At 37.2% G+C, this 26962-nt stretch overlaps 1 protein-coding gene across 9 annotated transcripts in view; it reads right to left on the minus strand.

Annotated features, from left to right (window-relative positions):
• Window positions 1–26962, minus strand: part of FHIT (fragile histidine triad diadenosine triphosphatase) — a 728666-nt gene that overhangs the window by 457963 nt on the left and 243741 nt on the right. For 2 of the 9 annotated variants that reach the window (XM_064519110.1, XM_064519105.1), the window contains one exon: window positions 15258–15362. The exons of the other annotated variants lie outside the window; for them this stretch is intronic. The gene's annotated coding sequence lies outside the window, so the exon portion shown is untranslated. The remainder of the gene's footprint in view (window positions 1–15257; window positions 15363–26962) is intronic. 9 annotated transcript variants of the gene reach the window in all.

Genomic DNA, 26962 nt, shown 5'->3' on the forward strand with positions numbered 1-26962 from the left:
ACACTTTGAACACTATCAGACAGCAGATAGTTGGGTGCATAGGTGGGGATGGATGTCCAAAACTGAACTTCAGCTCTCAAGCAGAATCCTGCTACTTGCTAGCTACACCTGGTACAGGCTGGTTGTAAATTTTGGTAAGACCTGAACTAAAAATGGCATGTCCTGAATCGTCCAGTTAAGAGTCACATAAGACAAAACCACCAGTTAGGAGGCTGAAGACGCATTGTGTTCCTGCGCATAGCCAAACCGAGGTCCTGGAAAGAGGAGGCAGCCAAAAAGCAGCAAAAAGAAGCAGTAGTTTCTGACACAGAAAGGGTCAGGAAAAAAGGTCGTGACAGTGGCTGGAGGAAAGATCCTGGAAGTGGGTGAACATTCTAGAGATCAGGCAAATGCATGGAGACAAATGCCTGGGGACACCCAGAGACCTTGGCCAGTAATGCTCAAGACCTGTAACTGCAAGAAGCAGCACGGTACAAACCAACATGACTTTCTGCCCAGCCTTCCCAGAGCAGTGGCCTCCCTGCTGGGAAGAGACTCGAGATCTAATGAACATAACACTAGCAAGAAGCAAATGAATGAGCATGTGAGATGAGCAAGTAGAGTCAATACACATGTTGACTTCTGATCAGCAGTTCTGACCTCTTCTTATTTCCACTGCCAGGGTTGCATTGGATTTGCTACACACTATCAAAAGAGAATTGCAGAAAGCAAAACCTAATCAAGCCTGCTAAGCAGTCATGGGTGTCACTCAAATTCCTGTATTCCTACAAGCAGCCAGATCACAAGAATCACACGATACCCCTTTGAGGCAAGAAGGTGAGAGGCGTACAAACTGCAGCTGCTCACACAAGGCTTGACAGAAGTGCAAGTAGCCCAGATATATACACCATCTAACTTCAGGCATCTAATATTTAGTTATCAATGAAGACAGATGGGTGCAAGCAGATGGATAATTTAGGTGCTCAGCTTCTAAGCAAATTGTGTTTTAGTTAACAGCTTACTGTCAACACAATGTAGTGTTAAAATAGTAAGATGTTAAACCCCTAGGATAAAAGATGAAAAGGAAACTCCCTTGTTGCTCTCTCAGCCTTACTAGAATTTACCGAAGACGACCATCAACACAAAACACTAGCATGTTTAATAAGAACAAGACCACAACAGGATTTTGGGGGTTATGGTGAAAGCAACATCTGCTCAAAGGCAGGCAAAAGCATGTTTCAGAGAGATGATTTAGTGTTTATTTTCAAAAGACAATCAACATCTGAACTCCAGGCTTAAAACTTCAATTTTTTTTTCTACGGTTAGCAAGAAAATTTTCCTTGTCCACAAGGGAGACCTAATCAGTGATACTCTTCCCTAATACAATAACATCTGGCAATAACAATTATATTGATTATCTGATTTCAACTGCATTTGCAGAACAAAGCCTTGAGCATGAGTGAATGGTTTATTACTACAAAGGCAATGATTGAACTAGGGGAGGGAGCTTTCTGTTGCAAGTCTTGCAGGTACATTTAAATACCACCTAGCTTCTTTTTCAAATAAACACAGTAACTGGATAATTAAGCCTCTCACTATGTTTGCCTACTGCTCAGGTTTTGGGAGCCCATTTCCATTTTGCCCCTCCCACAAAAGCAGACATAAAAACCAGCCTACATGAGCAAACTACTGAACTGCTGCACTGTCAGACACAGTGTGCCTTTACGACAGCAAAATTCTTCTTAAGGAGACACAAGAGAAATGAGCTTTGATAAACTACCATATTTCAGACCTCATCTGTTTTATAGCTAGAAACTGGATGAAACAATGCTTCTGAGTGAGAGAGAAAATGCAGTCTCCTGTCTTTCCTTTCCACCTTCTCTCTACTCACTCATTAGAAAAAAAAAAAAAAACACATCCACCACTCTATCACTTAGTACAAGCTCCCAAAGAAAACAAATTTCAGGGCAAAAATCTAGGTAATTAGACACTAGCCTCCCAGCACATCCCACTATGAGAAATTCTCCACAAGAAATCACAACCAATTATCAATAAACAGATAAAACAGCTACATAGAGTAACATGCAAATAATGTTTTAAATTAACTGCTTGTTGTGGAAATATTAATATCATCCCATTTTGTAGATTCATTATTAGCAAGTTAAACAGATTATTTTTATTATTCTACCATAATTTGGGCTGTGTGCATTATTCAGCTAAATAGCATTGACAAAATTACTACATTGTTATACAGAAATACAGAATGTAATTAGTATTTTACTTTACATATGCAATTGCTACTACACTATCATAAAGAATTAACTGATAAACAAGATTCAGGATATGACCATTTGCCCTTTTTCAATCATTATATTTGGTAATGAAATGGCACTGCTCAATTCAGATTCTAAATATCTAAACACAGAATAATGAACTTGAGATGCTCTAGAAAGAAGGCCAGGGAATGCTGTGCTGATAATAGCATCGTGTTCACATAACAAGAATGAACTGGTAACGTCTTGGACATAACAAGCGTTCATTGCATGATGAGAATAACATCATGATTCCACTATATTAAGCTGATTCATTCTCCCTTCTGTGCATTGTGCCTTTTGCTTCCAATGCATCAGGTTGAAGTATTTGGATTTTTCTTAATTATTTCATGAAATCCTAAAGTGGGGAAAGACAAGAAGCCCTAACTGCACTACAAAACAACTCAGGAATGAATTCTTGCTTTTTCTAATCTTCCCGATTTATTGATTCTAATAAATTTTGCCTGTTGGTGTTGAATGCAAGTACAAACACCGTGCAACACTCAAGCTTGAAGAAGTCTGGCAGTTTGCCACAAGTTCATTTTGACAATGAGAAAGAAGAGTACAAATTAAGAGGGACAGCTCTGAAGATGTCCATGGCCTCATATACCTCGAATTTTTGAATGCCCTCAACTGGTTAAAAAACAAGTTACAATATTGTGGCTGGCAGCATGAAATATAAAACAGAGAAGGCTATTCCAAGGACACTATCTGAAATAGCAGTGCACAAATTCTGGTATCTTTGAACATGATTACATCTACACACTTACCTGGATTGTATTTCTACCACTTTGGCAATATCCTGAAGTACTGCATCACAGTTCCCTGTCCCCCACTTTCCCTCTCCCCAAAGATTAATATATAGAAAATAAAGATGTCCTTTTGTAGTGACTGTCTCTTTTACTGTTGTCAGTCTGTTAATGTTAGGTATAACATTTTACAGAAGTATGCTAACACTGGTTGTAGTCACCTGTCAAGAGACACTTTAAATATTGTTATATTTTACCCTTCTATTTCACTGTCCTCTAGTATATTATCTAAACAATGTATATGGGAGAAAAAAGTCAATGAAAAAAGTACCTTAATGGTTTGAAGACCTCAAATGCTCAGAGTTTTGCTACCCTACCCCAAAACACTCCCCAACATTACTTCAAAAGGTCACATTCTTGATCCACAGAGACAGAGTAGCATTTTACTATTTTCTTCATAGAATCTACTATTTATTCAGATGTTATTAAACTAGAACTGACAGTTGTTGTGTATAATTACCATCTACCATTTCTCTTCATTCTGTGGGTAAAAACATTTCTCCACAATAAACACATCCATGAAACAAAAGGATATCCGCATTACTGTGAGCAGGACTTCTTCCTGAAGAAAGTTTTATGTTCTGGAACCATACACCAACAGCGCTGAAGAGATGTGGTTAATGAAATCAAGCATTTGGACTCACGTTTCCTCTTTTCCCCTTTTTCCTCCCTCTAATTAAGCTAAGTTGACTGTTTTTAAAGCTCTTACAAAATTACAGGTCCATTAGACAATAAATAATTAATGCCTGCATTTCGTAAACTTCTTTGTTCAGATGTTTTAAAAATAGGTGAGCTTCTAGAATATGCCACTGGGCATTAAAACCAAAAAGGCTGTATGATTGCCTAAGAAGGAAGCAGAATGACAGAGACAAAAGCTAGTAGGGAGTAACCAGTAACAGCTACCTTCAGTTGCATGTCAAATTCCTTCATTTTCTCCTTAAACAAAAGTCCTATACAATGAATTAGATCCAAGATTTTCCAGCCTGAATGGCTCCAGGTAATTAAAGATCAACTCCTCAAAATCTTTAACCTAAGACTAAAATTAAAGAGTATTACAAAAAAAAAAAAAAAAAAAAAAAAAAAAAAAAAAAAAAAAAAAAAAAAAAAAAGCCTAGTCACTAATTTACTGTGATAACACGGTGACAGATCACCCTCCACTCTTGTAACAGTGGCACTTTAAAAATAGTGCTCTCATTACATTTTCCTAAGCACAACTGTTCCGTATGTCTTGTGTGCAGGATACAGACTTGAGAATGTCCTCTCCCAAAAGATCAAAGTCACTTTCAAAACTCAAGCTTACCAGTAATGTATTTAGAAAAAGTAGTGCCACCACACTACTCAGTGGTTCTCATCTTGAACACACTTTACAATACTGAGCAGACATTATCGTCCTTTTTTTTACTGAACAAGGCACAAAAGAATAAATAACGCGGCAAAAGTCATAACAGTGACAAAGCTGGAGACAGCATTCAGATATGGCTCCCTGTTCCTTATCCTGCTTCCAAGGCTATGCAGCTTCACTTCTATCCTAATATTTACATAAAAATACCAAGTCTACTAGCATTATGCTTTCTTTGTGCCAAAGAAAATTAAAATATATTAGTACTGTGACAGCAGTCTGCAAAACCTTCCCTGAACAGGTTCCAGTACATCTCAGTGGAAACAGGTCAAACTGGACTGTAAAACTAATTGCTTGTCCTTTTGAGATGTACAGATCTGAAATAAATGTTAGAGTTAATATATTTGAAAAGAGGAATTGCAACGTCCCATTTTGTACTTCATCTGACATCAAATCTGTGCTGGATATAAACCTCAAATATTCACTAGCTCCCAGTGTGGAAGTCTGTTACATCTAATCCTAACGGCCTCTAAAACATTTCAGAAAGAAAACAGCTATATTTTCCCAGGGAGATGGAATAGCAATTGTTTTTCCTAGCATTTCCCAGAGAAATGGAATAGCAATTGTTTCTCCTCACATTTTCATTTTACATCAAGACAGATTAATCTCCGGAGTAATTTCGCTCATTAAAATGGTTTTACATAAGTTATGGATTTGGCTTATTACATTTCACCTAAGCCCTACTAGTTGGTAATAATACCACACCAGTGCTTTTTGCCTTGTTAATTAAAAATGCAGGTCCATCACACTAGTCAGAAAAAGAAAAAACTCCTCAGAAATAGTAGTCCCCATGGCTGCTAATTTTTGCATGCCTAAAGCCAGTTTAGTACACAGGAGAGCAAACTATAAAAGACAAATTTTTCTTTATGCAAGAGCAATGAACAATGAGTAATAAAAGGTATTAATTATTCACATTGCTTCCCAGCAGTTTAGAATTTGGGGGGGGGGGGGGGGAATACAAGATCCTACATTGCCTTTCAGTAAAAATCATTTGGTGAAATGCAGATATCTCTGAACAGAGAATCTGGATAAATATATGACTATAAATTTGGAACCAAGAGGAAAATAGCCAGTTCGTTTTTCCTAAAATTCTTAATAATATGAATTCTTTCCAGAAACAATACCAGAGAAGCCACCGAAGAGCTCATACTTGGCATCACCAAGCCAAAAGCTATTGCCTTCAAGCGCTGGTGCTTCTGGGAACTTTGAGAAACCACAACTGGCCCCTTGCCTCCTCAGCTCAAATTAGATGTACACACACCAACAGTGGCATATTGAAAGAGTTGCTTCCACAAACCAGGGGGGTTTATCTCCAGCTTACTGAAGTTTTACAGTTGTGAAACAATCCCATCCATTTTGTATATTAGATAAAAGCAGCCAGCCTTTTCCTGCTCACTTTTTTTTTAATGTAAGGAACATTAATGAAAGAAATACGATAAGTAGAAGCACAGTCAAGTATTTCAAAATGTTTAATGAGACCCCTGAGATGGTAAGTATCATCTACCAACAAAGTAAACCTTTCACAGGAAGGTAGGTTAAATATTCTATGTTTAACAAATTTTAGTGTTTTGGTGCACCCAAAGAAAAAGAATTAAATGGAGCATTTCTTCCTGCCATTTTTCCTATTTAAGCATTCACCCATTCCCTCTCACCTATACATATCCAAAGGGACATTCATTTCGTTTTGGTTTGGTGGTTATACTTTACTCGCATTACTGTCTGCAAGAGTAGCATGAAAAAAACAGAATTACCACCAACTGTCTCCAAATCATCTCAACAAACACCCTGGAAGTGAGCAGAGAGCACAGCATGATACAAAGTTCAAAAAGGACTGACCAGCAGAGAAGTTATATGTTGTAATTCAGAAAACAAATCAACAAAACGAGAACTGAGAACAGTGAAGATGTGTTAGAACTTACAAAGTTAATTTTTAAAATTATTAGAAGTTGTTGTAGCTATTTAAAAAGCCACAACTAGAGCGGCTAGGCAAAGGAAAGAAGGTTGAAGATAACGACTACAGATGCTAGGGGAGGACAAGAAGAGTGAACCACAGACAGTGACCAGGCTGAGGTGCTCTCCCTAACCAGCATCTGCAAGTGCTGCCATCAGACACAGTGCTGTCCTGGATGAGCCAATGCTCTCTCAGAGTACGACATTTCATAAAATGCAGGCCAAACAAGTGGAAACAGACATGTAGAATATGACAACAAAGGAAGGACTAATGGAAGCAAGGGCACAGGCAGGGAAACCACCACACTGGAAAGCAAGCACAATGCTGGGAATGCCACGGTATGGGACCACTCTGATACATCTCCTAGGACAAAAGCCAACGGCAGGAAGCAAGGACAGACCCAGCTGCGTCCAGCCCAATACACTGAAATCATGCTTTCGTAGAACGTATTTTAGAATTAGAGTTAGTTCCACAGAAATTATGAAAGCAATTCAGAGGAAAAAAATAATGGTTGCCCTATATTCCATTCAAGCAGCTGTCATACCTGTGGTAAAAATATTATACAGTTCCCAAAAAGAAAAGGCACATTAGCCTCAAAAGCAAGCAGTCAAAGCCTCAAAATTGCAGTCAACCTATCCATCAGACATTTGATGAATTTCTGTCCATTTTAGCTGCTCTAAAAGTCAAAAGACTGGCTTTTCCTTCCCTCTGCAAAGCCCTTGATTATTAAATTAGTGGTTTAGAATATTGACATAACAATGCATTTTTCTAAATAATAAAATATGAAGAAAAGAAAGGCTAAGTTTTCCTTTATTGTATTTTGTTAATGAATTCAAAAGGGGGTAAAAAAGGATATCAAGAGTTTATGAACTGTTTAAACATAAAGCCAGAGAATTATAGATAAAGTTCCAAACCATTAATCCATTATATGTTGTGAATTGGACAATCCCAGTGAGATTTCATTTCTGGAAACGAACAGAGCAAAGCCATCAGCATCAAATAGTTAATGCTGAACCACCAAAACACACTGATTCAATCCAAGCTGCAAACCTCTATGTTTAGAAGCTAATTTACACTGGAATCTGGAATTTAATCATCTCTCCTCATGCATTTGAAAAAGGATGACTTTACTTCACATAGTCTAAATTAACTTTGAAATTTTGCTACACACTAATATAATATCTAGTCAAATATGCTGATCTTACCTTGAAAGAAATTAATTGCTTGATTCTTCCTGTTAATATTATTCTGAGGCTGATAAAATTTCCCTAGGCAGCACTATGAGATATGCTCTGGACATTGCTCGAGTAGGGTAGGATGTATATAAAACCGCAAGAGGATCATCAGTAAGGGGAGAAAACACTTCTTGGATAGGAGGAAAGAAAAGAAGAAACAGAAGGGAAATATATTTTTGTTCTTTTATGTAATGAATGGAAGTCCATTGATTTCAAAAGAAATCATCCAAAGGCCATTGAAATAAATGAAAAAAGTTCTTTTTGCAAAGGGCATGTAATGTTGAATTTTGTTTTTTTAAGTCGGTAAAGCTGCAGTCACCAGGCTGCATTTTCAAAAACTCTATCTGCAGTATTATTTACCTCCCACTTGTTCCAAGAACACCAAAGTGATTAGTTAGGGTTTTCCAGAAGTGCTCTGAAGAATCCTCTAGAAGGGGAAATTCTAAAAAGTCTTGATGTTTGGGAGGTAAATAAAGGGGAAAGTTTATGATTCTTCTATTCCTCAAGAAACAAATTCTGCAATCAGTAGCAAGGAAGAGAAAAACATAATCAGTACGAAGAGAGTCTCTATGCTTCAGACTGTAGGAAGGCAGATGCGTTTTCTGATAAGAGTCCTCTGGCTCAGGAAGAAAAATGTCAAGTACTAGCACTATCTAGTGGGTTTATTCTTGTTAAACATTTGAGAAGAACAGCAAGTTCTTTGATCCTTCTAAGCCAAACTCCCCTCTTTCACAGAATCACAATGCAGTCAGGCTCTGTCTTTAATAAAGATAAAAGGTGTGGTATTAGAATACCTTATTATTAGTTAACATACTAGTCATTTAAACTGGTTAATCACCACCTGCAGAGATCAAATGATCCACAGAAGTGCATACAGCTGGTCCTTCCATAAGATAGGGTCTGAGAGCAGCTATTTTCAAGGACAATAAGAAATTCCCCCCCATTCCTTTCCCCTCTATGGAAGGAAATGAAAACAAAAAAAGAAAAAAAGAAAAAATCGCTCTAAGGTGATGAGTATGGTTAAATGAATTCTTTGCAACTCCACAGTGAGAAAGTTCCCATGCAGAACTACATGAAAGGGGAAAAGCAGCTTTCCATATTTTTTGGTACCCTGAAATAACTAAGTTGCAATATCTCCATAAAGTGCACTAGTCTACAAGCTGAAGCAAAGCTTTGCTAACTATTCCTAGAGGATATTGGCTTCTCCTGTTTAAGAGCAAAGAAATACTTTGAGCTAAAAACAATAAACCCAATTTATTTACAGCATATTCACATTAAGATTTTCCCCTTCTCAGATATTCCCCACAACTTAGTAATACAAAATACTGACATCTGGATTCTTAAATTTACATGCCACAGATTAAAGCCACCCATTCATATAATCTCCTAATCTTAACCATAAAAAAATTGTGCTTTTCACCTTTCAGAAAAAATAAACAAACATGTTTTTATCTATAGTTCCAATATTTCTTATTTTTCACACTGCAAAGTTCATTGGGTGCATATATAGCATGCCTTTATTTACAATGGAAACAAAATAACAGCTAAGTGTATTACGGTCTTTGTGATGCACTTAGGTACCCAATAAATGAAATAATAATGTATCATCTGTAGATGAAGAAAAAGGCCTAATATTGTAATCTTTACAACACACATTAAAAAATTTCCACTACACTAAAATGCTATTGCACTCCATAATGAAGCAGCACTGAAGAGTATTATATACTTTTTTTTAATTACAAAAAAATGTGATTGCTTACCTATGAAATCACTTCCCTTCTGTCTCTTATATTTAGCAATCTTGTAGTCAGCACTTAATTGTTAATATGTCTTGAAAACAGTGTACTGGGATTTGTCAGAAATAATTAAGGTCAATTAATGCTCAATACATTACTTTCCATTTGATAGCTTACACTATAGTAGATATTTACCTCATTGCTACTTATTCCATTGCCTGCCTCCTAACTCAGGCTGAAGACTTCCACTTGCGATTAAATACGAGCCTCCTTTCTTGGGGTTTGGATTTTTTTTTCTTCTTTTTTTTTTTTTTTTTTCTTTTTAGTTACAGGGGAAAAAAATTAAATATAACCATTTATCCTTGGGGACATGTTTATCTAACATATAAACATATATTATAACACGTATTAAAAAGGAAAGTGTCTTTTTTGGCTCTGAGTCAGTCACACTACAAGGTATTAACATGTCTGCACAGAAGACTGCACTCAAAACATCAGACTCTATAACCATTCGTGTCATTGACAAACTGACCTCTGTGACATTGCTGTTATTCTTAATGCTGCTGTAATCATTGTAAATGACAAGTTTTCATATGCATAGCTCTTGTTACCCATTAACTAAGTAATGTCTAATTTCATTTAAGAACAAATATTTCTGCCATCAGGGAAAAAAACAAGGTCTAATTCAAATCAGCAAATATACATCTTATTTACAATTTTAAAGTGCTTTTAAGATAATTTTCCAGGAAATATTTGCAACCAGAAAACTAAAAATAAGTCTGAAGGAACAAAGATTATTAAAATAGAAGGAATATAAATTTTGGAAAATCTTAATAACATTATGTGGTCTCAAAAGAAATATTACAGATAACAGATGGAAAAAAATAAAATATGGGTAAACTACTTTGACTTGGCATTCTTTTTAATTTGTATTTTGCAACTCACAGAAAGTGAAAGGTTAATCTGAAAGAGTTGTTTCCAAAATGGATTCCTACCCAACAGTCTCTCCTGTATGTAGAAATCGAGCTTTATAGATATAACAAAAATGATTAATGACCCTTGACATTAGAATTTAAAACGTCCTTCATGCAAATACACTGTTTCCTTGATTCTTTTGTAATAGAATAGCAAGCAGGTATTAGAATTGCAAAGAAAAAAAAAAGGCAAAAGGAGATGCATGGAAATTACACAATGAAGTAGTTTCATTGTGATGTTGAGAGGAGTATGAAATGAATACAAGATAACACTGACGGAGGAGTCGAGCAAGCCTTTTCCTCCCCTCAAACTACCCATTCATTTAGACTGCCCTGTTTGCAAAAAGAAGGTGTTTTTTTTTTTTTTTTTAAGTCAAATTACATGATTTAATCTGCTCAGCAACAGCTTAAATAGCAGGAAACAATGATTAATTTTAGCGAGAAAAATGAGAGGTTTCTTCTTAAAGGGATAGTGTCAAATGAAACTGACCTACAACTTACATCTTACAAAATTAGCTTTCTGAAAACCTGAGCAACACAATTTCCATATTTAAATCTTAACATCTCAGGCTTCTTAATCTAAAATAAGCCCTTTTCAATGCTTTCAGCACAAACACAGCTGCATTTCATTACTATGTGAAAGTCTAAGGAGTGAAATTACACAAGATGGCCAAAGTAGTTAGGAGTTTGGTCCTCAAAGAGGTCTGCTGTCCCACCCGGCACGCTCTCCCTGCCCACCCGGCATCTGCTCCAGCACTCGTCCGGCCCTTTGGCAAGAACACACACACTCCGCGGGAGCACACTGTGTCGCTTTGCAAGTTGAATTAGCCCAGGAATGGGCCCAGCATGTGTCAAGAGAGACTAGCAGCTCCCTTGCCACAGGTAGGAAGTTATTGGAACAGCTCAGCGGCCCCACAACTTTCCCTTAAGTGCAACGGCAATTACACTTACTTCATTTTCCCAACTTCAGGAAACAGAATAGGAAACAAAATTAAGCATCTAGGATTTTAAAAACATTATCACTGTTATTTCATTAGATGCATGGTTTTAAAAAGTTAAAATTATGAGATGTACACAGAGATAGCATCACACCTAGCACTGCACCAAAACACACAGCAAGAGACAGATTTGCTGTAACAAAGTAACAAGTCCATGATATCCAAGGAACATTCATGATTTAAATTTATCTTGAAAATGCACAATTACAGGATTTGATCTTAAATTAAGATACTTTAATTTTAACCAATCCACCTTTTAGCAATTTTCAAAAAGTTCTGGAAAAAAATCATTTTCAAAAAAAGCTACTGAAAAAACAGGGAAATGCATCTTTCCAAGATACATATAACCAAAATTTGGCTCTCTTACTGTTAATTGCTTAATATATCCATGTAAAAAAAGCAGCTTAACATTTGCCAGGAAGAAAAACAAAAATGAGCTCAAGCTAAAGGGAAACTCTTATTCCATTTTTATAGTTCCAATTTATTTGGTTTTCTTTCCCATATTCACAATGATCTCAAACACAAAATGTCTTTTCCTACCAATCTGCCCCTCTTCCATTTATTAGGCATCGCTTTCTTTTATCTCTTTTTCTCCTGATAAAGCACAACCTAGCATAGCTGTAGTTCAGCTAATCAATTGCATCCCCTCCATTATCAGTGACCACTAGGACAGCTTCAGAAATAGCTTTGTTAAACATGTATTCCTTGCACCATGGCAAACCCAAACTCCATCCTACAGGATCGGGGCAATGAAAGCTCATTTTAAGTTGCAAGAAAACAAAACAGAGGAGTCTGGAAAGAAAGAGTTGGATCAGACATTTGTGCACAGGGCAAAAACTACTCTATGCAGAGGTCAGGCAGGCAGGCGCTTACCCCCTCTGGTTCTCCGCACCCTTAGTGAAGACAGTGCTGCCATCAGGCAGCTCCAGGTTGGGTAGGCTGCATCCTCTGCTGGAGGATCCAGCCATTACCCACAGCCTAGGCAGGTTACATGTCAGGTGGGAACCCTCATTTCACAGACTTCTCTGCCTGACGTAGGCCAAGCGGACCAAAGATGCTGCAATGTTTCTTTTTCATCGTATCAGAAGGAAGGGGGGAAAATACCAGAAGAGTGGAGGCATTAGACATTAAAACAAAAACATAACCATAAAATCAACAATAACAAAACACAAACCAGAATAGAAATCCATGCTCACACCTTCAGGGTCAGATTTCCGTTCAACCCAAAAGACAGACAGCCTGGAGCATGGGTCTTTGCCTGGATCCCAAGCACCCTTATTGCACTTAGTGATGGCTACCTTGTCTATAATCCAAACCAAGCACTAAACTACAGCTCAGCCACAGCTGATAACCCTATCTTAAAGGTCTGAAGACTACACCAGATCCCCTCACTTCATGCAATGCAGGAAGACATAGCCCAGTACCATTAAATAATTTGGGGATGAAACTGAAATAGTATAAAGTTATTTATATTGAACAAGACTGCCAAGTTTTCTTCTGCAGCACGGCCAGCATGCCTTACAAGAATGATTAAAAGATGCTACAGTACAAATGAAAGCAAAATGAAAATAATTAACTAGAGGTATAAAGATAGAACAAGTAAATATTTCATTTTGTTTCCTTTCCACAAAGAAATAAAAAATAAACTGAGCTTAGGAATCAGACATGGATATATCTCATAGAGCAGTACAGATGCCAAAAGTTAGCCCAAAGCAAGTTACTGTATCTTAAGCTATAAAATAGGCCACAAATGGAAACAACAAATGACCCTTAAACTTTAGTTTAACTACATATTACACAAGACAAATTGGACAAGCAAAACAATTTGCTTTGAAGAATTTGCACAAGGAAATGCTATTTGCAGAAGACTAAATTGTGTTCTGCCAGTATTCTGTGATATTTGGATTATCTAACACATCAAGAGGCAAAAATATTAAGCATCTTGAAAATCAGGGCCACTTGTCATGAAAAGGAAGCTTCTGAAGAATAATAAGAAAGGCTCCAAATTGAACTTCATAAAAACCACAAACAGTGCAATTGCTGTAATACAAAAATGCAAGTATGAGAAGAAATGCAAGATATAAAGCTCCTGAGGATATTGCTTGCAAGTTGGAAAGAGGTAACCTTTCCTTGGTTCTTTGCTGAATACTTGCATACAGCAAGGATCAGAAGTACCAGAACATCAGTCATTTTCTAACAGAGGGTCTGGAAAAGATTGTTGAAATTCCTAGCTGTGATCTAAGATTCCTTTTGAACAGAAGGAGAAGCATGCTGAAGAAATTAAGAACTGGATAAAATAAAATCAATATTGAAGACCTTGGAAGCGACAAAGCTGTAGGCAGAAGAAAATATCATGCAAGAACATTTTCAATTTAAATGCTGTAAAGGGAGACAAATTGGCAAAAAAATTCAAAGTATGAAATAGTTCTCTTAAGACAAACTTATAGCCAAGTGTTTGCATTTTTTAATATAATTTTAATGAAAACTTATTTCATTGATACACAATACTATCATGAAAGAAACAGAAATTAACATTCTAAAATAAAATCATTTTGGAATTTATATCATGTCTAAGGAGATATCAGATAACATAAGGGAAAAAAACATTTTAAAAGATTTGGCTCACCAAAAGCTAAAAGAAAGAGTTTTGCTGCCATATTTCTGGATTATGCTCAGAAAGCCTTAGGGTCTGAACAACAATGATCAGACCAACTCTCACCTCAGAAATATATTTTTGTGTATAGGGCTGGTGAAGGTACTTTCACAGAAGACAATACCTCAAGGAACTAAGGGACAGCTCTATTTTATACTGCCTTGTGCCCAAGATGCAAGCAAAACCGATATAGAAGACAAGAATATCCCGAAAGAATTCCCCTCTGCTAGAGGAGATGTCTTTAGGCAATTTTGATGTGATTTCATTCATTTATTGTTATAAAATGGATATAGAAAATAGGGGAGTTCAGTGCTCGGAGTCCCCTGAATTCCGGCGGAGATGGTTTCTTCTGCTCTTTGAAAATTCCAGGCTAAACTCTAAGCCAGTAGTCCCAAGCACATCACCTTGCAATACAGTTGCACTCTGCGTCAACCAGAGTATCCCAAAAACATACTGAAAAAGGACAGAAATAACAGTGCAATACAAGTTTAAGAGGTAAATCTCACTTTGTAAGAATTTGCCAACTATAACACCTGAGGACCACTTCAGAGCACCCATTCAGCCAGACCAGACCACTTCGGGCACATTTATCCACCTTCTCCTTCTCATCCCCAAATTCCCATCATAGTTCAGGCTCAATTTTCCAACAGCACCAGAAGGGCTGTTCAGCTACAACTGAAAAAACAAACAACCGCTTTGAACTTATTTCATCATTGCCTTTACTGCCATTTGTTTTACTGCGCTGCTGTTGCTCCTCTGAGACACAGGGAAGGTCAGGCAGAAAGCTTCAGTGTCTCGAGCCCTTCACTGCAGCAGCTCACAGGGAGCACGAGGTACTTCGTTTACTAGGTGACCTGAGAGAGCAGTGAACCTCTCGCTGAGCAGCTGACATATGCCAAGACACAACACTGCTCAGAGCCTTGGTGATGTGACAAGATGGGTGATCTCCCCTTTCTTCCAAAGGGAAAAATCCATTTTCTGCTTTAGCCATGTATTGCTGTTGTAATCAGGTGCAACGCCAGCCACAGAAATTACAGAAGGGACCGTGGTCCTCTATCTCTGGAAAGGGCCCCAATTCTCCTTGTAGTCATGCACAACTCTCATAAAACATGAGTGTACTAACACAGCGCATTAAACTTAGCGAACTGGAACATCTCATTTGAAAGCAAATTCAGTTATCCACTCTGTGGGCAGTAAGTCATGTCACCCACCACACACAAGGCAGTCCCAGAGCAGAGCTGCCGCCACGGCACCGAAGAGTTGATGCAGCCCTTCCCTAGTTTGCGACACCAGTAGCCGTCTTCACAGTAATGGGGCTATTCAGAAAAAAAAACAAAAAAGAGTTGAGGACAATATCACATCCCCTTTTACATATCACCCCCCCCTTTTTTTTTTTTTTTTTTTTTTTTTTTACTTTTACATCCAGCAGAAGAATACTTCAACACTAATACAGCTATCAAACCCTGACACATGAATTCACTGGTTTTCCAAGGTGTGACCACTGAATCATGCCAGAGTTTAGTCATTGAGTGCCAGTTGCATCACTTTCTGTTAATCCCTTTGTTCCTTTAGCCCAAGGCTAGTATTTCTTTTGATCAATATAAATCTTTTCTGTCATCTTATTTTTGCTGTCACTCAGTGAACTACTATCTTGCTGAGCCAAGATCTTCATTTATCCCTGGCATTGCAGTCCTGTCCCTCATGACAGTTACCCTGTGAATATATCATTATCAATCTCCTTGATCCTCCCAGTTTTGCACATAAATTCATCTCTCAGGTATTGACTTCCATACAGTCGTAAGTCCCAGTCCATTAAATGCTACCTGCGCAGCAGAGGCTTTGCTAGAAAGCAGCTCTGTTCAGAGACGTGGTTGGTGTTTACCGTGCTGCAGGGGGCCCTCCAGCAGCAGGCGAGCTGGGCAGGCAGCGCGTTTGCATGACAGATACTGGAAGCTCCTGCTAATATTTCACATCAATTCAAAGTGGTATTTAACTTAATACTTAGTACAAGTTCATCTTCCACTTTATGCTGGAATACCTCTTTATATTTAAAAAGAAATATCAGTGAAACAGTTACAGACAAAATATCAATGAAGTTCCTAATTTTATTTATTTAGTGCCCAGTAAACGCATGAAATAAATCGTATGAGCAACAGCTGTTAGCCTTGAATTTTCATTTGTTTTATTCGAAAAGCCCAAGATTCATGTTCATATGCACACAAGGATGTGTGTGATGTCTGTTTTCTCTGCACTGGCACCCAAAATCAAGAATTCTTTAACTTTTTCATATCAAATAGAGAAAACTCCAAGTCCAGGAATAGGGAGGGAGGGTAACGGACTTGGCTTTCAGCAGCAATGTAATGACTGGGACAGATTCTTAGCTGACAACCTGCGATAATGATATAAGAGGATTCTCACTCTTCACTCTTAGTAGTACAACATACATCTTCCAGTTATTCAAAAACATGCAAGAATGTCTTTCTTTGCTTTTCCTTCTGCATCCTTCCCACATACATACCAGAAGGTAAAAATAGCTCTTTTAGTGTACAGTTATCTAGCCAATGCAAACATATAAAGATAGTATTTAAATAACACAAATCAAAGCTTTCCTTTTCCCATCTTACTCCTTATTCACCTGTTAATATTGCTACTCCTGCATTTTTTCTTCCCCTGGTAACAAGCCCATATACCTATATATATATATATATATATATATACACACACACACACACACACACACTTACACAAGTGCAAGACCAGAAAGAAAAATATTTTTCTCCCTTCATAGTATGCTATAATAATAATGAAACAAATCCAAAGTATTCTCTACATGGACACTACCTTCTAAATCCAATGCTGCCCTTTCAAGCTTTCCGAGAGTATCTTCAAACTCTGGGAAGTTTCCAAAATTAGCAGTCTTGCATTAGACAGCTCAGTTTTTGGTCATGGCTCAGTTGAACACCGCATTTATGGCATGCGCAGCTGATTTTTGGTGGCCTTTCCTACATCTACTCCTTTAATTATGCAATTATCTCTAATTTTTGAGCAGGCAATTCTACTGCCATAGCAAATAAAAGTAATAACGCATATTCTTTTCTGGCTCCCTTATGCATGGGACTTTCACAGCTACAGCCGTTCAGTTCAGCTCTTACTCGGGCCTTCAGGACAAAGCCAGATCATTAGGATCTCCTCCTACCATTTATATTTTTTCCACATTTTGAACACAGCTCTGTTCAACCTTATCAACAAATTTTCCAAGTCTAATCCAAGCAGTAATTTCTCGTTCTGCTGAGTATGTTCTTCAGTGATCCTACATATTTATTTATTATTTAATAAAATCCATTCAACCCTTATATGAAGAGATAACCCTGTGTACTCCTTGTAGCTAAATGCTTAGTCAGTATTTCAGAAGCAAAAGAAACCTGTCTATACCCAGTAGTTATATATAATTTATTAATGGTAGGAAATCTCCATAATCCAAGTGTATATAAAAATGATAGCTACTGTTTTAGCCATAAGTTGATAGTTAAACTATCAACAATTTTTTTCGTGAAATGCTCATTTTAGAGCACCAATTTCTGCTGTGTGGTTTTATCATCATCTTCTAGGACTCCATTAACTTGTCATGCATTATTCTCTGCATTTAAACCTGTGATAGGTCTTCAAACATTACAACAATTTATATTATCCTGCAAACAGTGGTGAGCAAGCGGTTTTCTTAAAGTTTTACAATTGACAAAACACTGCTTCTCATGCTATCTTGTACTCATTCTTCAGGGGAAAAAAAATCCCTTGGCCAGGAGTAAGTGGACAGACCTGGCTTCCCACCAAGACCATTAATACTAATTTAGCCCGATATGACTGAAAACGGATGTGATAGTTACAGACACAGACCAGTTTGGAGGCTATACCATCTCCCTTCTTTTAATTGCTATTACTATAACTTTGTGCATCTTCTTACCATTTTCAGTGCACGAGTATGTAACTTGGTAAAGTATCATTCCTTTATTATAACTCGCAGCATAAAGTATTCCAAGTTTCCTCATATGAAGCACACACCACAGATAATCTTCACTTATTGTATAATATAAAAATGCAGTGCCTGGTATACTTCATTGCCTAAATAGATTAAAAGGCAGATTTTGGTTTTGCTTAGTCCACAAGAAGAGTCATCACATCAGAACAAAAAGGTTAGATCTTTGTACAGCGTTTCTTCTGATGCTTTATTTTAAAAATGAAAATTTGAAAAGAGAAAGACAAACAAAAATATCATGTTTTAGCTACTAAAATTAGTGATAAACAACTGTAGTGATTCAACAAGTATTTTGCAGCCTCCCACTAATAACCTGCCACAGTGAGAAAACAGTAAATAATGAGACTGTCCATCAGGTCGGGTGATCCCTCACTCTCTGCAGTGGAAGGTACACAGCAGCAGAGGTAGTAAAAGAGCTGCTTTCAAGAGAGTAAGTGGATAAAAACATAAATTTAGAACCCACCATACATAATAAAACCAGTTTGTATAATCTCTTGTGAAAAAGAAAGCATTTCCCCTTTACTACAGAAAACAGTAGAATTAACCCTTGCATTTGTTCTAGCAGCTCTTCTGGTGGCATGTAATTCTGGACAATATATTTACCCTTTTTTGAAGCCTACAGTCTTGGGAGACTATCATGTAAGAGCTAGATTATACTACTATTTATTATTCAAGGAACATAATCAGTAAACACCTTAATTGTGTTTAACATCTAAAATAAGCAAGAATGCCAACATAAAATAGTCATTAGTTCAAAAAGGAGCTATTTTAACTATAATATTAACCAAGACAGTTACAGTATTAATAATTCAGTGTTGGTTGAAAACCACTCTCCTATGACTGATTTATACAGACTGAAGTAGGCTTATGTTATGCTACAGGTGGATGTGAGGTCGTAAGACAGTCTTCCCAGAAGTACAGTGTCAAAAAAGGTCACCTGTGGTAAAGGATCTTTTGGATTAGTCTTTCAAATCAATGCATGAATTAAAGGCAATTTACATATAAATGGGCTAATACTCTGGCTTTGAAATTAGATGAATTTTTAAAAGATTTAAGAAACAGCAGAAAAGGTCAGGTAGGCATTAAGTATACATAATGCGATTTTTTAAAATCGCTTGTCTAGGAACTATATGTTTCTGGCTTATTAATATTTTGTATTCACAGTCTCCTAGCTATTTGTAAGCAAACATAGAAAAGTGATCCATGCTAGGAATACCAGATTTGAGGAAAGCATAGTCTAACTAAGATTCAGAAAGTGAAATTTTCTCAGCATGAACACATTTCAAAAGTATTTTTGTGTTTATAAGGCACAACTAAAAAACGTTATTCAAAGTCAGCTAAGGCTATTAAATCTGTCAAACAAGCAACTGAATCTTAGGGAGACTTTTCTGTTCAATTTTGATTTCTACAACAGAGTCCCAGTAGCAACCTGCATGGCTTAATTCTTCCCTCCATAGATCTTTATCAAGAATGTGTTCTCCATCCCTACACAACAGATTCTGCACTGGATTTTGTGCCCAACAGCCCAACCACATGCCACAGATGAAGCCAAGGTCTAAGAATTAGCATAAGATTAATGTCTTCAGTATAGTATGTGTGTAAATACACATAGGTTTGTGTGCTCATGTATAAATAATTTTTGGTTTGGGGATTTTTTTCCCCTTCATCTTCAGAGAGACATGTCGTTATATCATTTTTCTCTTTCCATGAAGAAGTCACTATTGACCCCTACACTGTGCTGTTTTTTCACAACAGTGTATCTGGGCGATGATCCTTAACTTTGCAGAATTAGGAAATGACAATAATATGGGGACCAGTGTTGCATACCAAAGAAGAGATGTGAAAACTCATGATTACCTCCCTTCTGGATGCATCTAGTTAAATAGTATGTTCAACTCCCAGTTCCTGGGATGGGCTGGAACTTAAGTATAAGGATATAATCCAACAATGGACACCAAAATAAAGTACCTTCCTCAAAACTCTGGTTAGACAGATAGTGCTTGCTCAAACCATCTACCCAACATCCAGTACCACATGTCTCTGTATAACAACTGTAAGTATAAACTAACAGAAGGGCTCAATCCTGAAGCCATTTTACTTAAAAGAACTTCTGGATTCTCAGTATCCACACCACTGACCTGATGTTTTGTCAGCACTGAGATGGATCATATTCATGTATGTTTTTCCAGAATTTGGCCTGGGACAGAAAAGGGAAAGATTATTTCCAGGATTAAATGAAAAAAATCTCCAAAAGAAGAAATAATTACAATAAGACAGCAGGAGAAACTGATGCACAGGATTGGATTTTGATGGGGCACTAGAAAAAACTGAAATACTTCTCTAAAGCCATGCAGTTACAAAACAACAGAAGAAATCATATTTAAAAGCAGAAGGATTGCTTGGTAAAGACACAACAGCAAGAGCACTGAAGAACTATAAGTTATGTTGTACCACAAGAATAATCTGATAAAATCCTATACTATTATTTAATAAAGACAAAACCCCCAGCATGTCACACTGGCTTTAACAACACAGTTCTACAGAAAGCTTCAAAACCATTCATAATAAAGTTCATAATCCTTCTATACAGTTAATTAAAAAAACAGATTTCCAGTGAGAATATAATTATCTAATCAGCTGTTGGGATAGTTTCCTTAGAAAGCCTGTTTTCTATCGTTCTGTGCAGGGCAAAAAGTGAATTTCATGTGGTAATTATTAAATTGGCCCCTTCCCTTACAGGAAGGCAAAAGAAAGCAACAGATGCTTCCAATAAGCCCTGCAGCAGGGCACCACCAGAAACAAGAAAGTTTTATAGTTTTAACCAATTTCAGAATATAAGCAGTCAAATTGTATAGTTAGAAATATAATTCTCAGGCACATAAAAGTAATAATGAGTAATAATATACAAGTAATAATAAGAAATAAGAAAATAACAGAGAAGAGATGCATAGTTTGATACTACTAAGGTGATTACTTGGTTAACTGCTCAAGTATTCTATAAAGCGAGTGTCAGATGGTTTTTACGCCCTACAAAAAGTATCCTTTATCAGAATCTGATCAGTTTTAGCTTATACCACAGAACATTTTACCTTCTCAAGTTGCCAGGCAGCTTAGCTTTGGAGAAAATAAGGGGAAAAAATAGAGATTTTATTAAAAGATATCCAAGGCACTGAAAAGGGAGAGTCTTTCCCAATAATTTGATCAACAATTCTGATATTAAAGAAAGCATTGACAGTAAAGGAACAAGAGACACCATTTACCTTTACTTATGGTTCCTATGAATGAAATGTTGTAAGAGAAACTCCTTAGCACAAGGAGAGCTAACTGGGCCCTCAAACATAAAAGACAATATGGATAGCTAAAAAGGCATTTAGCACCAGTTCTAACAGACTTTGAAGGGGTTTCTCTGTTCATTTCCTATCATCAAAAAATAATTTAAGCCAATTACTGCAAAGTTGAGAGAAAATTTCCACAGATTTAGCTCAACAAATTAGCACACCGTGTGGACACTTTTCAGATACATAAATGAATCTGTACAGAAATTCATCTGATACAAAAGCTAGATTGCTTATGATACCTGAGCTAACGCTTTGCAGTGCAGATATGCCCTTAGAATAAGGCCATTTCTTTAGCTGCCAATTATAAAGGAGCTTTAACTCAAAAGATATTACCAGAAAAAGTTACTAGATTTAATCCTACAATATTCTGGGTTCAAAAGCAGTAAATATGCCAAGCCATTTAAAAGTGAATATACAAGGAGTATGAACATGCTGTAAATCAGAGGAACATTATCTGCTGCATGTAGGAGGCTCAGAGCACATATGGCACAATGCTCACATTTCCAATCACTGCTTTATGAGAAGTATCAAGGAGAAAAAAAGGGAAAATAGAAGAGATCACTCAGAATTCATGCAGGTACTGGAAGATCTGGGACAATAACAAGCTTAGAAAAATGAGGTCTAGCCCTTTGAAAAAGAAGCTAGCAGGAGCTTGCACCAAGTTACAGGGAGTTCTGCAGGGAAAAAGTACGGTTTATAAGGTTATAGGAGTCTGTGTCAAATATAAGAACAAAGGGCATGAACTTAAGCTAAGGAAAGGTCATCTATAAAGAACGTCGGAAGAAATGCTTTATGCAGAGAATAGTTACGACAGAAAATAAACCACTATGGCAACCTTTGCAACAAGTGAGATAAAGTTTAAAAGGTGACAAGCCTTTGAAAGACAGTTATTGTGCAGAGAGAGAGAAATGTCTGGCCTTTTCAAAATGGGCTTTGCAGTCCCTCCGTCTTTAAATCACCTGCATTACATCCCTATCTGCTGCTTCGCAAGTCCACTAAAAGAGAAAACCGACACCAAACTAAACTGAAGGTTCTAACAAGAAGATCCTAATACTTGAAATAGGTCCTAGAGATTCCATCTCCAAATGTTATTGCCAGTACTTGCTCATTTCTGTGAAGGAATAAATCGTGTCCCTTCTATTTCAGAGCTTTCATTTCTCTTTTAATGATTTTTTCCACTTGAGCAAGTTTTGATTCAGTAATTTGGGCTTTTAAAACCAAAGCTATTATCCAAGTGGCTGCTAATCACAAATATACAAAATCTGTATATAAAAAAACCCTTAAATTATCTTGTGTCATCTGGACATCATCCTGAACCCCACGTCTTAACATGGTAAAAATAGTTTGGTTTTTTTTTTAATAATTCTACAAAGTGTCAAGAATAGCTAAATACCTTTTTTCTCTTTTTTTTTTTTTCTTTGGAATCTGAACCAAGTACAGAATAGCCAAAAGAAATTGTCTTAATGTAGACAAGTCTTTCAGGAAGTCCAAGCTATGCTGGGAGCCTAGTCATTAGGAAGGTTCAAAAACAGGTCGACACGGTTGTAGTTCCCCCTTCAAGGGGGCAGGCATACAGTTTTGAAAGTGAAAAATAATTCTTACCATAAGAAGTCTCACTGAAACAAATGCAATCGAGTCAAGATGGCTCTAGACGCTCAGTTTTCCAAGGAAGGGATAAATTGTTTAAATTGCAAGATTCCAAGGAGAATTAACTCCACTGTACCCTACCACATGCAAGACAAATTAAACACTACTAACCACAGCCACCTGCTTGCTTAAGAGGGAAACTACTTGTAGAATTAACACTTGTTATCATCTACGTGAACCATTTCTGCTCCAAGGTTGGTCTTGGGTTACCACTCAATAATGTTGCTAATAAGAATAATTTTTACCATAATTAGTGTATTTTAGAAAGCATAAAGTTGTTCAATGGCTCTCAAAATCTTTAATGATTTGTCGTGGCCTTCACTACAAAGATGACAGTATATTAGTTTACCAGATGCCAGATCATGCAATGGATCATTAACAAGCGGGTGTTTTCTGAATACTTTCAGAATAAATACCAGCTGGTTTATTTGCAGCCAGCAGACAATCATAAGCATCTCTTATCTGATTCACCACACTGACGTGAGATTCCTCATATATTAGAGACTCTAATGTTCATTTAGAACTTTTGTCTCAAAAGCCGTGCACTATCCTGCCAAGATCCAAAATGATAAAATCATTAAACTACTTCAAAAATGTTAGCTTTATTATCTTTAAAAGTATATATATTTAAATCAGTATTTAAATACAAAAAAACAATTTATTTTATTTGACAGTTATTCCAGATGTACCTCAGAGGTGATCTGATCATAAGATATGGAATAGCACATTTACCATCTGTCAAGAGTACTTTGAAGATCAAGACAGTTAAAGAAACTCATTTCAATGTATTAACAAATTTAGGTCACTGCATTTGAATAATCATATCCACACAGATGAAATGAAGAGCCTAGAAACAATATACTCGGCTGCCAGGGACTTTCAGTATATTGTGAGCAAGACAACATCGGTGTTCCCAGGTAATCAACTGCTTTTCATTTTCCAGGGAGGTGTCTGTTCCTCCTGCATCTCCAATATAAGCGTAGAACTTACAGCTATCAGTTTCCCCCTACTCCAACTAGTGAAAACACATGCAATTAAGATTTGTATCACCTTCCAGCCTCTTTTCAAGGTAAGAAAGAAGGGAATAGAGGAGAAAAAACAAGTCTCAGCATTCAACTAGCTCTTTTCATCTCCTTTGAGGAGTGAGCCAGCTCTAACAGACTCGGTCTCTAGTGCCTGCCTCCTTCTCGCTGCAATTGCAAAGCTGGGATCAGGGAAGACACGTCTATTTGTTTCTCTCTGTCACAAAGATGAAAATGTCTCCTGTTATTTGGTCAACTTTGAGTATCCCTTCTTTAGACAAGAACTCATTTCTCTAGAGCACAACACAGTTTACGGGGCGAAAAAAAGAGAAAAAAGGCATGGAAAAGAAACAGGGTACACATTTAAATTTTGTTTTCCAATTGCAAGTGACCTGTTTAAAAATAAAATGCAGCAAGCCCCAGTCAGAGTCAGTGAAGTAGAGATTCCTTGAACAAAGCACAAAATGAAAGAGAGACTTTGCCCATCACCAAAGAGCAGAACTTACTTCAAGCAGAGCTGACAATGACAGACCATCCACAGCTTTCTATAAGGGAAAACGGATAACCAGCCACTATCACACATACTGATATTTATCAGAGTGAGTAATTTAGAATTTATTTACTAGGTACATGCCTGCCAATATATCAATTGCTTGAGTTACTTATTCCACAGCTAAACTATTGCACAAAAAGCAGTTTCAAAACAACTTTTAACATAGCTATTCACAATTTATCAAAATGTGTCCATTACTTTCCAAATAAGCCATTTTTCCACTTACATTATTCACTTAACAGACAAACTAGATAATAATTTGCTGTCTTCATAAAAAAAAATACTGCCATCCTGCATGTTCATTTTATGCCACTCTGAATTAAGGCACAAGCAGAGATCTCAGAATATTACCTAGTTCACATTTCCACTCTAAAGCAGGGTAAACCCAGGTCATTCCTGTATCAGCAGTGTTACTTAGCCAAGGAAGAACATAACAGCTGCCAGGTACTCTGACAGACGCTTTGTCCTAACCCATTCATATGCATAGTGGGAAGATTATAGAGTTTCTGATCCATTTGCATGCTTAACTAGCCTTAGTGTTTTTCTTCTCACCTAACTTAATACTTGGTTTAAATTTCAGGCTGTTCTGTCTTTGCCAGTGGACCTAGAAAACAGTATTTCCCTCCCCTCTGCAATGGCTTTTTCATGCTCTTGAGGATATAATGGTCATCTCTTACCCTCCACCCCCACCTACCTCAATTCTTACAGCTTTATAGTCTGAGAAGTATTCAGATAATGACAAATCAAGGGGGTTCTTTAACTAGATCAGTCCTACATTAGCCTAGAAATATATTTTTAAAATCGGAATATAGCATAACTTTTTTAAACTGGCAAGACCATGGATGATTAATTCATGACATAAGACTGATACTTTAATATATTGCACTGCTAGCCATGTGCTCTAACACATGCTTTCTTGGCTCATTTCCGTCATACTCCACTACAATTTACCATATCAAAGCCACAGTCCTATCAAGTGGGGGGACACTAGAGTAAGACTGTTGAAACCTGAAGGGGGGGGGAAAAACCCTCATTTTGCATCCCAAATGAGATATATCATGGTAATTCCTGATAAGAAGTGAAAGTAATTTTATATTAAGATTTTCTTTCACCTTTAAAGCTAGTAAGGTGCCTTTTCCTCTGTACAAAACTAACAGTTCAATATTGAAAGGTCTTAATTTCATTACATAATTTCTTCAGGGAATTTCTATTAAGTTACCAGCTCATGAGCATGACCACTTGAGGTACCATTATTGCCACATGCATTTGAATGGAAAAGACTGAGGGCTTTAATGCCTGGAGATACTCTGCCTTGACTAAACTTCAATTTGAGGATTCACCTCGGCACAGCTGCCACACAACTCAGCTTCCCATTAAATAAAATTAGGTTGGTGGAGGATTAGATGATGTAGGCAGCCACAGGCAGAGAAACAGGGAAGGAGCAGAGGAAAAGCCTTATTTAGGGAAATTCAGTGGGAGGTACTTTTACCCCTTCCATGTATATAATACTGTTGCACACATTAACACGCTTTTGCACTGGAAGATGATATACGCTAAGGTCCATTTCATATCAGGAGGAAGCAGAAGATAGCAGAAGCAGCTCTGTATTTGCGAACATCTCACAAGAGACTGTAGCAGCAAGGCAATCTCTGTTTAGAGGTTAGGGTGCACAGCCAGGTATTCTGTTAAGCAACGCCAAGCCCCTTGGCTTCATATAATCTGCTGTTGTGATCGGATTAGAACATTTTCACAAGAGATACAGAGAAATAAGCCCTATCACAGACCACAAAATAACCCTCACCTCTGTCTACTGAGGGTTGGGCTCTCCAGCCTAATCTCTTATCCAAGCAAAGAGGCTGCGTACACAGACTGTGCCCTGAGTACCTAAAGCTGTTTTGCATTAGTAACTCTGCTTTAATCCTTCTGTTTCTTTTCAGTACATTCTGATCCATGAGATAATTGTGCTTCCAGTTCAAAGGGGAGAAAGGCAGATTTAGAGACTCAGAGGTTCCTGTTATATGACTTAATTCTCTCCCCCACCATAGTGTTTCTAAACACTACCTAGTTACTGAAATGAATACATAAGCCATTTGGATTTTGTTACTCTTTTCTTTGTTCATTGCTGTCAGCACCATATGGCGGAATTGCTGATGGTCTTCTCATCTCCCAATGAAGAGGGCAATATTTTCTTCTGAGAAATGCAATCTTCCATTAGTGGGTTGCAGATCTCCTATATCTTACTCAAACTATCTGAAGGAAGAAAACACACTTTAGAGGCCTTCAGTAGTGGAGGTCACAAAATTATCCAATGGAAAAACTCATC

This window comes from Dromaius novaehollandiae, chromosome 12 (assembly GCF_036370855.1).
Source record: "Dromaius novaehollandiae isolate bDroNov1 chromosome 12, bDroNov1.hap1, whole genome shotgun sequence".
Lineage (NCBI taxonomy): Eukaryota > Metazoa > Chordata > Aves > Casuariiformes > Dromaiidae > Dromaius > Dromaius novaehollandiae.